The sequence below is a fragment of the Myotis brandtii genome, unplaced genomic scaffold (assembly GCF_000412655.1).
Source record: "Myotis brandtii unplaced genomic scaffold, ASM41265v1 scaffold922, whole genome shotgun sequence".
NCBI lineage: Eukaryota > Metazoa > Chordata > Mammalia > Chiroptera > Vespertilionidae > Myotis > Myotis brandtii.
This window is the reverse complement of record NW_005371799.1, coordinates 190,654-203,748: the sequence shown is the minus strand read 5'-3', so window position 1 is coordinate 203,748 and position 13,095 is coordinate 190,654. Positions and strand designations below refer to the sequence as shown.

Here is a 13,095-nt window from a genome sequence, read left to right as displayed (position 1 = left end):
TAGAATTTCCACTCAGCCAGCCTTCCTGTGGTTCTGGATGATGTCCTTTCCGTCTTTTAGTTGTATTTTTGAAGTGGTTGTTGGAGGCAGAAAACTCCGGTGTTTACCTATGCCGCCATCTTGGTTCTCCTCTCAACTTCTAATTCTTAAAGTTATAAAATTGTTAATATAATCTAGTTGACAGTCATAGGAACCCAGTAGACAATATGAGTTTTAGTAGTAAGTAATGCTAATGACTTTATGAAGAAAGTCAATGAGCAATCATAATCCTAAATTTGATTTTCTCATATTCACCTAAGTACCTCAAGAGTATTGTGATATTCACAATTTCCCCCTCCACTTAAAAATAACTATCACCAGTCAGCAGCTGGGAAAAGAAGGACCAGCGTTTTACTACAGGGAGCCTAGCAAAGAACTGTAGATAGGATTTCTTGTCGACATTATATACATATATAATTATGTACTACATTTATATAATTGCATAGATTATAAAAATTATGACAGACTTTGATCGGGACCTTTAAATGAGTATAATTTAGGCAGTTAGTAGAGCTGCTCTCCTCTGTGAAAATAACTCACGTGGACTCTACTCTTTTTTTTTTGTAAAAAACAGGCCACTTTTTCCGAGGAGTGTTCTTAAAGTCACAGACAGGTACGTGACAGTCATTTGAATCAGTTTCATTAACACCACAGAAGGATTTGTTCACAGCTATTTTACTCTTTTCTTCCTCCTCGGATGATTAGCTGGGGTCACTTTTAATGGAAGTTACACTCTGGAAATCTAAATGTAGGGCACCTCTTTCTTTCAGATCTCAGAAAGGAAGGTGTGTTTCAGGTTCCCTGTGGAAAGCTCTAGTATCTTGCCCCTCTTTTGAAAGAGCAACGAATCCAGTGTTCCCTTTTCTTTGTCTTTTCCCTTCATCAGTATGGAGGCCCTTTTCAGCCCAGAGGATAATTTATCTGATTCCAGACCATTCAAAAATTGTACATTAGGAAGAAAATAGGAAGAGTTCATCTTTAAGTATAAAAATGGAACAGCCTTACTTCCTAACCAGTATAAAACTTTGATCCCTCACTACATCAAAAAGCCTTCTTAGGACTTAGGGTTCCATGAAAGGCAGCAAACAAAATTGTTTTGGTGACTCAGTCAACATCTTTACTAAGAGGTTTTTATTCATGATAGTGAATATAAGGCATATATTTGTGATAGGCAATTAAAGTCAAATAATGTTCAGACATATTTTAAATTGCCTAATTAATATTAGACAATTAATCTTAAAACTCACCTTTAAGGTAAAATGTACTTTCATACTTTACAATTAGAAAATCAACAAAATGTGCTTATACGCAGAGACAATGTTAACTGATCACTTTTTAAAGTGCCTGATGAAGTATTTACATGCATTTTTCATTGACCTGAATATCAATACTTTTAACATCTCCATTTATAAATGAAAAAGTGAGACCTAGAGAGATAAATGACTTGCTGAAGACACAAATCTTGAGGGCAACAAGTTTAGACTCAACCCAGATCTCTGATTCTGTCTCCATGCCTTGACCACTACCACACACTGCAGAAGGCCGAGGGGGAACTTGTTTTTGAAGCTTATTCCATCTCCAGTGAGACTCCTTCACCATGCCTTCATGTCCAAGGAAAAAACTGGCCTGTGTTGCCATGAATAATAACACTACTGCAGAGGAATGTTCTGGAGGGAAACGATGCTATTCCCATTTAATTTTAAAGCTTCATTTTTCTGGTTTGATTTTGTTTCCTAATTTTCTCATGCTATGATGGGAAGGAAAACAAAGACTAAAGGAATAATACCAACTATATCTGTGTATGAATGCATGTGTGTTTATGAATATACAAATACAACATACAAAAAGTCAAGGACCAAGTATGTATTCTTACAAACTGTAAGCACATGGAGGCCAAGTCTCCATGACAATTAGCACTTTCCTTTTGTTCTGAATCAGCCGCGTAGATTTAAAATGTACTGTATTTTCATAGAGCCACCTTCTCATTCCCTTCTAGTCTTATCTGGTCTCATCTAGTCCCAGTTCCTTCAGATACTTATATTTTAGATTCCAAATGCTTTCCTATATTGATTACTTTCTTCAGCATAGTAACTCATTTGTTGAATGTGGTATTTTAAACCTGAAAGGAGTTGTTTACTGTTATTTGTAAAAAATTCAAACATAAAATTTTCAACCAACCAATAATTCCTTATTTGACTAATATAATTCACATATACCAGATGATTTGTAAAATAAAAGTCCCCAACTGTTTCAACCTTAAAGAGTGATCACAGCATGTACTTCTTCTCTCTACTGTGCATTGCCTGGGGGGTTGGGGTGGTGGGGGGCTCCCCTGATGCTGCCTAACAATGACATATGCGTGTGACTTCCTGCTATGTAGTCAGAAGTCAGACATTCAAAAGGATGCTTTGTTCCCAATAGACATACATAACACAAATTTTTATTCTCTACTCCTGGAGTATTTCTCACTTTTATTATTCATCTATGGGCACTTAATGTGCATTCATTGAACAGCATCATAAACATCAAAGTCAACCACTTCACTTTATCTTTTATGAAGTTATTGTACTTACCAACCAATATTTGAGCTCTTAGTATGGGCAAACCGTGCCAGCCAGTAAAGCCCAGAGGTTCAAGGGATGGAGGTGGAAGTGCACACACCCAGATTTTGGCTGGTTATTTACTCTGTCTGAGCCATCTCTTTTGTTTTGTTATCCCCACCTGAGGATATTTTTTCCATTGCTTTTTCAGAAAGAGTGGAAGGGAGAAAGGAAAAGGGTGGGGGAGAGAGAGAAACATACCTGTGAGAGAGACATATCAACTTGCTGCCTCCCACACACACCCCGCAACCAGTGGGGTAAACCCACAACCCAGGTAGGTGCCCTTGACTAGGAACTGAACCCTCAACCCTTAGGTGTAGGGGCCGACACTCTAACAACTGAGAAAATTGGCCAGGGCTGAGTCTTCGTTTTTGTATGTGTAAAATGAGAATAATTACAATATTGAACTCCTAAGGTATATGGAAGAAAACATTTATTTTACTACCTGGCAATAAAAATTTGTTCTTTCCTTGTTAACATGATGATGATGATGAGGAGGAGGAGGAGGAGGAGGAGGACGAGGAGGAAGAGGAGAAAGTTATCAGTTGTTGTCCTTTGAGGCCTCCAAGAATGGGTGAATGAGAACAAGACCATGTCTGTGCACATGAGCTTTCTAAGACCAGACTGCTTTGTTCCCATTTCTCTTCTGTTTTAAAGACTCCCAAGACATCTCAGGTCCTCTCTTTTATGGAGCTTTTCTGAACTGCTCCTCTGAAATGAACTTAAAATATGTTGCTTGCATTTGCACCATGAGCAAACTTCCGCAGTGAAATGTATAATGCTTTATTGCAATTTTTGTCTCTATATCAGATTGCAACTCTTTTGAAGAAAGAAGGGTCTTAGTCCCACAACCTAAAACAGTGACCCCCACACACAGTAAGTGCTTGGTAGTTGTTTTTGTTTAATAAACGAAGTCACGAGTAGAAGAAGGAATGATTGTTATAAGATACTCTGCTCCCTAGGAACCAGTCACAAATGCTTAGTTAAGCACATTGAAGTTATTTTTACTAGTATGTTACAGAAAACCCTTAAAGAAAGGTCAGCCTCATGGATGTGTACACATTCTTAAGATTGGATTTTCTCAGAACTGGTGTAATTCCATAGGTAGCAAGTGAAGATCAATCAAATGGCTGGCTTTCCTTTATTTATATTTATGTAGACTTAAACTAACTTAAGGAAAGCCATATAGCCCCTTGGCCCCACTCTCAGTAAATATTAAGGGTTTTACTATTTAAATAATGGTGAGACTAGCTTTCTTTTATAATTCTGTATCCTCATATTTAAAAAGAATGGCAAATTTTTTTTACTTCTTTGACTATCATCTCCTTCAGATTTAAAGTGTGATTGCTACCATAATTCCAAGTTTTGAAACTAATATAGAAGAGGGTGAAATGTCTGGAAATTTCAACCTTTTTTGGTCAGTCTCAACATTTCTTTAAAAAGAATGCCCATTGACCACAATACCTTAATTTTCAGTCTTTTTTTCCTACTTAAAACAAAAAGAATTCATGCGAACAGTTCCAGAATTATCCACAAGGGGGCAACCATGGCTCACATACACAATGAAGGGAAAATTAGAAGTAATAAACTAGTTACATTGGAGGAAAAAAATGAAAGTGGAGTCAGTAGCACAATTTGGCCCATATTAGAAAAAAACAGAACTGTGTTCCATAGCTCTTTGAAGATAAGATGTTTAGTCTTTGCTTTTTATTCCTATTTTCTTTTTTTTAAGTGTCATAAAATATAGATATTTTATTCCTGCTCTGGGAAATGAAAAAAGAGAAGGATAGAGAATATATCCTTCCACAAACCATTCTAATTTAGCTGACATTAATGTCACAAGTTGGGAATTGATAGTGAAGAAAAAGCTAAAGCAAATATATGTTTGCATAAGTACATACATATTTTTTTCAGATCTTAGTCTCATAATTGTTCACATATTTACTCTATTTTTTGTTTATAAACACCCTTAAGTCATAAAATGCATCTTAATATTACTACCTCTGCCTCTTCACCAGTCATTTAATACTAGAGGCCCGGTGCACGAAATTCGTGCAGGGGGGGTCCCCTCGGTCCAGCCTGCACCCTTTCCAATCCAGGACCCTTTGGTGGACGTCCGACTGCCAGTTTAGGCCCAATTCCTGGGCCGGCAGTCGGACATCCCTCTCACAATCCTGGACTGCTGGCTCCTAATTGCTCACCTGCCTGCCTGCCTGCCCCTAACTGCGCCCCCCTGCTGGCCAGGTCACCCCAACTACCCCCTCCCTGCCTTCCTGGTTGCTCCTAACTGCCCGCCTGCCTGATTGACCCTAACCATTTCTGCCTGCCAGCCTGATTGCCCCCTAACCCCCCCCCTGCCGGCCTGGTCATCCCTAACTGCCTCCCCCTGCTGGCCTGGTCGCCCCCAACTGTCCCCTTCTGCTGGCCTGGTCGCCCTCACGCCCCCCGCCCCCAACTGGCCTGGTCGCCTCACCTAGCCTGCTGTTTCATTTGGTCTGCCTTCGGGCCTGATTGCCCCTAATTGCCCCCCCTCACCAGCATGGTCGCCCCACACAACCTGCTGTTCAGTCGTTTGGTAGTCCCTCACTAACTCCCCTGCCGGCCTGGTCGTAGGCAGTCATCTTGTGAGGGTGTGAGGGTTAATTTGCATATTACCTCTTTATTATATAGAATTGTTTGGATTGTATTTGCTGTTTGTGTTTTAATCACTTACTTGGTTGGTCAAACTATACATTAGAAGATGTGTGGGATAAATTTGCTTTAAATTATGCTCTATGTGTCATAATTACCCATTACATGATTTGTTTTATTATCATTTTGAACTTCACACATCTTGTAATTCTCTATGTAGACTATTTCAGCTTCTAGTGCTGTACATATCTACATCTTCTGGATGGGACTTCCCAGGATCCATGAGCTTGGGGTCAGGCATAAACTGTAGCACCTGAGGTGAATTCTGATTTTGTCTTCATTTCAGATCTGAGTTCTGTTGGCAAACCCACTGAGTGCTTTGGGTCGTGAGCTGTTTTTGCAGGTATTTCTATTCAGCAGAGCTTTCTAGCTTAATTTTTTCTTTAGGTTCAAGAAGTGACTCTTTTTTGTTGTTTTTTGTCTACAATGATATAACTGCTTTATAAATTTTATGACTTGTAGCATATGCCTTTTTCCTGGTGACCTTTGCAACTATTATGAACTGAACTGGGTAACAAACAGTTGCTCCTAAAGTGGTCAGTCCCAATGGATAAGCAATTTTCTTAAACCTAGAACCTTTTCTTGCTGAAACCAAGCCTGCTAATCACTCCAATTTTCAGAAGAAAATCTCATGGTGGATTCTTCAGATAAACATATGCATCTTTCCAAATTGAACTGTGTCCATTTTGTAAATGACCAGGCTGCTCTTCAACATATTTGGATTGAAGCGGTGGTGAAGTCTATATGGCGAGCTGCTCTGGTTTCATTAGCTGCTTTTTGATTCCTCTGCTTTGGCTGCATGCACCTTATAGATGCAAATATCAGCCCTGCAGGCATGACTGTCAGCTTTCCCATCCCCGGCACTGGCTTCCCTCTGGCACCCGGACCTGGGCTTCCCTCTGGCCGCTGGCAGGCACCCGGACTCGGGCTTCCCTCGCAGCCCTGGCTTCGTCTGGAAGCTTTTCCTATTTTCAGTGCCGAGGAAGTACACCTGAAAGACAGACAGCTGTAATGTCAGGCAATGTCTCTAGAGATAAGCAAAGCACTAGGAAACATACTGCAAGCTCTGTTATACTTATTATTCTAACAACTTTAAAATTAAAAAGTAGTTTTGTAAAATACATTTCTGAAAGGCTATAAAAAATGCCTCCTTCATTTCAGATGATGTTATTGACTTGAGAGTCAAGAATTGCAGGTAGGAATTCAGCTGAAAGACACATGCAGGATTCCCGTGTAACAGAGTGAGCTACGGGGCTTCTTAGTGTGCTTGCTCCTAACATACCATTGTGAGTCAGGCTTTCTCATAAATGGGATCCAACATACAGTTAAAACCAAACTCAGTGCTCAAGGTCTAATTCCTCAGTTCCCTGCTTACCCTGATCCCAATCCATGGTCCATTATTAGAGTCACTCCTTTGTATAGATTCTGTGAGGTCCCTTGGCCTCACTCTCAGTTGTATTGGCCGTGTGAAATGCCAACCCTAGTGAACTAGAACTTCATGCCAAGTCAGCACCTGTGCCAAGTAGCCAAACTAACTGAGGGAAAAATGAGCAATCTGCTAATTGGCCTCATAATCATTAACCCTATGTCAACTCTTAGAGCTTACTAGAAAACTAACTAAGTCAATTTTCGTTCTCTCCGTCCTAGGCAACAATTTCATGACTTCTTCCTTACATCGCCAACACCTCTTCCTCTCTCTACGTTCTCAGCTGCTTCTTATTTCACTGAGAATACAGGTGGGATCAGAATAGAATCTCCACTAGCGCCAAACGTCATGTCTACCTGGGTGTACGCTCTGCCTTCCCTCCTCCTCTGATCTAAGGGTAAACCCTCTACTTTGCACAGGTCCCTCCCCTCTTGGCTAATCAAAGATTTCTCTTCTCTTGTGTCTCTGACTTCCTGCACCATCAATTATTTGCTCTCTTACTAGATGTTCCCATCAGCATGCAAAGACGTTATACCTCCCATTTCAATGGAAAAAACTCCTTTCTTTGTCCCCATATCCCATTCTCATTACTGTCCCATTGCTCGGCTCCTCTTTACTTGAGTAAAACTATTCAAAAAGGGTAGCTCTACCTAATGTTTTCACTTCCTTTCCTCTCATTTACCTATTTTGGTCCTCTCCACTGCACAGGCACTACTCTTTTCAAGATTATCTCTATGGTGCAAATCCTACACTAAATTATCAGTTTTCATCTTAATCTGCTGGAAGCATAGGACTAACAATCACTCCCTCCCTTTTCTCCTAACACCTTTCCACTTGGCTTCTGACACAATTCTTCTCACCTCCCCACTCACTTCTTCATACACCCTTGGTCAGATCCTCTGGACACTGGAGTCCCCCACGACTCAGTGCTCCAACATCATCTATTTTCTGCCTCCACTTACTTCCAAAGTGACTTGGTCTGGTTTAAAGATTATACATACCATGATGATGACTCACACATTTCATCTACAGCCATGCCATCTCTCTCTCCTGAATTTCAGACTGGTATATCAGTTGTCTGTTCACATCTCTACTAAGACTGACAAGCATTACAAGCTTAGCATGTCCAAATGCAAACGCCTAAAGCTGTCTCTTGACCAATGCACCTACCTTTCTAACCTCCTCTTCTAATACTTTCCCCCTTTGATCATTTCCCTACAAACAAACCTTGCAGCCTCTGGAACACATAAAGTATAAGCCCGCCTACCTGAATATGCCAAACCTCTTTCTCACTGTACTCATATGGTTTGCCCCCACACTCCTTTCACATTTCTGCTCAGATGTCCCTTGACTGTCCTATGTAATTGCCCCCACCCTGCACTGTGACACTCTCCTTCATGGCCCTTTCCACTGGCTACCATGCCATATTTCTGCATATGGTCATCTCCTTCCACTGGAACATCCTGAAGCAGAATTTTTGGACTGGGCAGGATGTCCCGGGTTCTCTGTCCGCCGGAGTCGAAGAATGAGTCCAGGGACAGAAGGTGGTCTAGCAAAGGTGGAAATTTATTAAAGAACAAGTACGGGCTCCCACGTGGGGAGGGGGAAGAGTCCCACTGAGTGCCCTTTCCCTGTGGCTTATAAAGACTACAGATCCTTGTGCCTTGATATCCCCTCTGATTGGTCACTATTTGCTTGGATTGGTTACTATAGTAACTCCTGGGCTCAAAGGGCGAGCATGTGAGGTTCTCCCCCGCCCCCTTCCTTATTGTTTCCTATTCCCTTTGGGCTTTCTTCTTCTTCTAGATCAGTGGTTCTCAACCTTCCTAATGCCGCGACCCTTTAATACAGTTCCTCATGTTGTGGTGACCCCCAACCATAAAATTATTTTCCTTGCTACTTCATAACTGTAATTTTGCTACTGTTATGAATCATAATGTAAATATCTGATATGCAGGATGTATTTTCATTGTTACAAATTGAACATAATTAAAGCATAGTGATTAATCACAAAAACAATATGTAATTATATATGTTTTCCGATGGTCTTAGGCGACCCCTGTGAAAGGGTCGTTCGACCCCCAAAGGGGTCGCGACCCACAGGTTGAGAACCACTGTTCTAGATGAAGGGCTTCCTTCCCTTTATTTTGTAAATATAGACCTTTAGCTGTTCCCAGCTCCCTCATTCTGTGGATATGTACCTGTTGCAGCTTTTCAGCTTCCCTAGTCTATGGAAATACACCTTCTGTTGCTCTGCAGCCCTGTGCTTCCTCCCTGGTCCCCTTAATTCCCAAAATTTCTAAAATTTCCTAAACCTGTCCTATTTTACCCCTAAAATTCCTGTTTCAATACCAGTCATGAGGAAGAGATTTCTTTGTTCACTCCTATCTCCAGTGCCTAGAATACTCCATCAATATCTACTGAATGAATGATACCAACCAAACACAGTTCATTGCGACTTATTTTTTAATCAAATTTAAATGTCCTTGTTTTATTAGCCTAAATTAGATTTGGGCAATTGAGCAGTCTTTTTTTCATTAAAAATGAAGAATTATAAAGACACAATTCTCTATAAATACTATTTAATAATCTATTCATTTCAAAAGAAAAGTTTTCATTAAAGGGTGCTTTTCTGCAGAAAAGATTTATTGGTCTTGTCAGATTCTTTAAAACACTTGAGGTTAAAAAAATACTGAGTATCACCTAAATAGATTGTTTTATCTCATGACTTCATAATGATGATTAAAAAGTTTATCTGAGAATCACCTACACCACACTATTGACTGTATCATATGCCATTTACCAAGCATTTCACAATAAATATGGAGTTCCAATGACAGAATATTACCTCTGTTATATATATATGTCAACTCCCTACCAAAACAAGGGGGATTCTCAGCAGTGACCACAGAAACAGTTTCTATTCTGCTTTTAGTCACTTCCCCTTCTTTCACTGTCCGATTTGTTATATCTGCTGATACTATTCAATGCCTAATACCAATCTTTATTCGAGTGTGTATCTTTTTGTATCAGTGCTTTCATATTAATGCAGAAAAGTCTTAGCCTATCTATAGTAGTTACTTGAATGCAACTCTATTTCTATTGCCATAGCCTTGCTGTCCCTGAATTGCATTTGTATGTATTTTACATGATATATTTTCTGAGCTCAGTGAAAGAGTAGACATTTGTCATAAAATTGTAAGATTTTGATAGAGCATAATGAATCAACCCCAGTCAACAGGCCACCACACACACACACACACACACACACACACACACACCACACCACACTATTATTATTGAAATTCTCCTCCTACCCTTTCTCATAAGTCAAAATTATATAAAACAATATTAACTGTCGTGTACTAAGTGCCCAGCTCTTTCCTAGTGAAACAAGTGCCCAGCTTCCGGCAGACCCTTATGGAGTGATGAGAAGAGGAGGCCTGGCAGTCACTGGTGACATATGCTTGGGCCAAATCACCCAGACAGTTCCTGTCCACGATAAATCTGAGAAGCTAATCTCTGCTAGATGGTTAATAGCTTTCTAATGAGATGCTCAATACTTGGTTACCCCTCCTGATAGTGTATTTGCATTTAATGAGCCTCTTCTGGAAGGACTCCCTAACCCAAAGGGTGGTTCCACTGCTGGCTGGCAGCTCCAGGCACACAACACAGGGCCTCTGGCTTGGGTTTCACATGGTCCCTTGCTGAGACTCACGATCTCATTAGGCCATTGATCCCTAACTCCAGACTATCAGGAAGGAAGCATGACAGACCTCAGAGTCACAAGCCAAAGACTGGTTCTTATAAAGGAGCGTGCAGTGGAAAGCCATAGAGTAAGACATTGATTTCGTTCACCTCATGCCGGCCTCTGCTGATTAAGTCATCTGGCATCCTGGTGTGTGTCCAGGCCCAAGAAGATACGCTCCAACTCTGTGTGTTGATATAAGACATCTTTTGTGTCTCTATCATTTCCTTTCTAGCTCCCTCATGCCTTTAGTCATGATACTATAGCTGCCCAGAGATTCTAAGATAATTAGCTCCTGACATTTAACATACTTCATTTTTGTCTTTTTCTCAGTACCATCAACACTAATTCTCTCCCATGAGTAAAACGCCCCCGGCAAGAGTCGTTTGATGGGTGAAGGAGCCTCAGTTATCCTGAGAAACTGTCTATACCTCCAGTGAGTCTGGCTTTACTGAATGGAAACCACACCAAGAGGGACACTAAGGTATGTCTGGGACTGTCCCAAGTCACCACACATAATCCCCAGGGCCTCAGACCAATTGAAGAAAAAACTAAAACATCTACTGTCACTCTTAAGGACAAACCTTTGAAATAGTCTTTGTTGTCCTTATTTAAAAAATGAGACAAAGTCAGTCTGGGGATGGAAGAATCCAAGCCCAGATGTGTTCACTTACAAAAGCCCTGAACTCAGACATCTCAGTCTTCCCGTTCCCTTCACCTTCTCACCCTCCCTCCCCTTCACTTCATAGAACCTTTTACCTCCAACACCTGATATCTACTAAATCCTCCAGCTAAATGATAAATTATTAACCATAAGGTTTAGCATATTCTCTCTTCCAAGGTACTTAGAACTTTAAAAGGAGATGGAAGCCTGCCCACATAGGCAAGGATAACGTTTATCAAGCACGAGCCCCCCCTATTGTTGGCACCAGGCAATTTCACACCATCTCACTATAAACTCACAATGGTTGGGATCTTAACCTTTTTACTTGCCTCTGATCATTTTGACAATCTGGGGTAGCTTATGTAACTCTTCTTGAAATAACACTTTAAAATTCATAAACTATAGTAAGAGAATTTCAGAGGAATCTAATGACCAATTTAAAAATGCAAATTTGTGACTTACAAATAAATGAATGAAATGAAATATTTAAACTCATTAAATAACAAGGTGTAATAGTGGCTCTATTAACTACTATATTTAAAAATAGTGATATTGGGGGAATGGGTTAACTCTATACATGTGGACTAGAATTGAAAATTAAGTAAATGGATGACGAATGGTGGGAGCAGCATTTCTCACCATTAGAGAAGGAATTTACAGATAAGCAAAGGATAGAAGCTAAAATGATCCATGTGTTAATGGATTAGAGTTGGAGAAATCATTATGCACTCATTTAGATAAATATCAAAACATTTTTAGATGTGTGCACATACATGGGTTAGTAAACATAATATTTCTTTGCTCAGTTAAGAGAGCCTAAACAAATGATGTCTCATTAGCAATCAGCACACATAGAGCCCAAATCTTGGTTTCTATTCAACAAAAGGAATTAGGGCTCCTTGAAGAAATGGCTGATTTTAGGTCTGGGGCAGGAAATAATATAAGAAAAGCTTGGAGCATCTTGTAGTGCCAGAAAGTAAAAAAGTGTTCACACACAAGCGCACACACACACACACACCCCAAAGGGAGTATGCCAAAGGAGCCAATAGAAAGAGCTCCAATGGCCAAGGCTGGAACATTTAGAACAATGAAACAAAGCAGTACTGCATTAAAACCCAAACTATAAAATAAATATCCATGAGTTTATACTGCATAAGTAATTGAATAAATTAATATTTGGGGGGAGAATAGACAAATACTACTGCAGAAGAATTCCAAACACTTTATGCACATACTCTGCCCGCAAGGAGGTGGATCTAAGTCTTTACTCCTTCGGTGTGGGCTCCACATAGCGACTTCCTTCCAACAAGTACAGACCGAAGGGGCAGAGGAGTAACTTCCCAGGGGAGAAATCTGGGACACTACCTCAGCCAAGCGATCAAGGTCAACAACAGGCACAAACCATGTCGACAGTATGACCCTTTAATAGGCTGTTATGAAAATGGTGCTTTAGCTCTGTGGTTGTTCTCCCAATAAACCATAACCCAGAGTTATCATGAGAAAAACATCAGACAGAGATTACAGTAATGAGGTATGCTACACGAGACTTGACCAGTACTCCTCAAAACTGTTAAGGTCATCAAACACAAGAAAAGGCTGAGGAATTATCACAGCCCAGAGAAGCCTAAAGGGTCATGGCCATTAAATGGGATGGGGTGTCCTGGAGGGGAGCCTGGAACAGAATTAAGGACATTAGGTGAACCCCAAGAAAATCTGAATAAAGCTCTGACTTTGGTTAACATTAATGTATGAATACTAGTTCATGAGTTGTAACAAAAGTACAATGTGTTAATAATGGAGGAAAGTGGGAATGGGAGCTTTACACTATCTCCTTAATTTTTCTGTATTAAATTCTAAAACTATTCTAAAATATAGTTTACTAAATAAAACAAAAAAGGTAGTGATGGTTTGATTTGAACACCAGAGT

At 40.2% G+C, this 13,095-nt stretch overlaps 1 pseudogene; it reads right to left on the bottom strand.

Moving 5' to 3' along the window:
• Positions 1 to 5,489: 5,489 nt before the first annotated feature.
• Positions 5,490 to 12,458, bottom strand: LOC102263710 (annotated as a pseudogene).
• Positions 12,459 to 13,095: the final 637 nt, after the last annotated feature.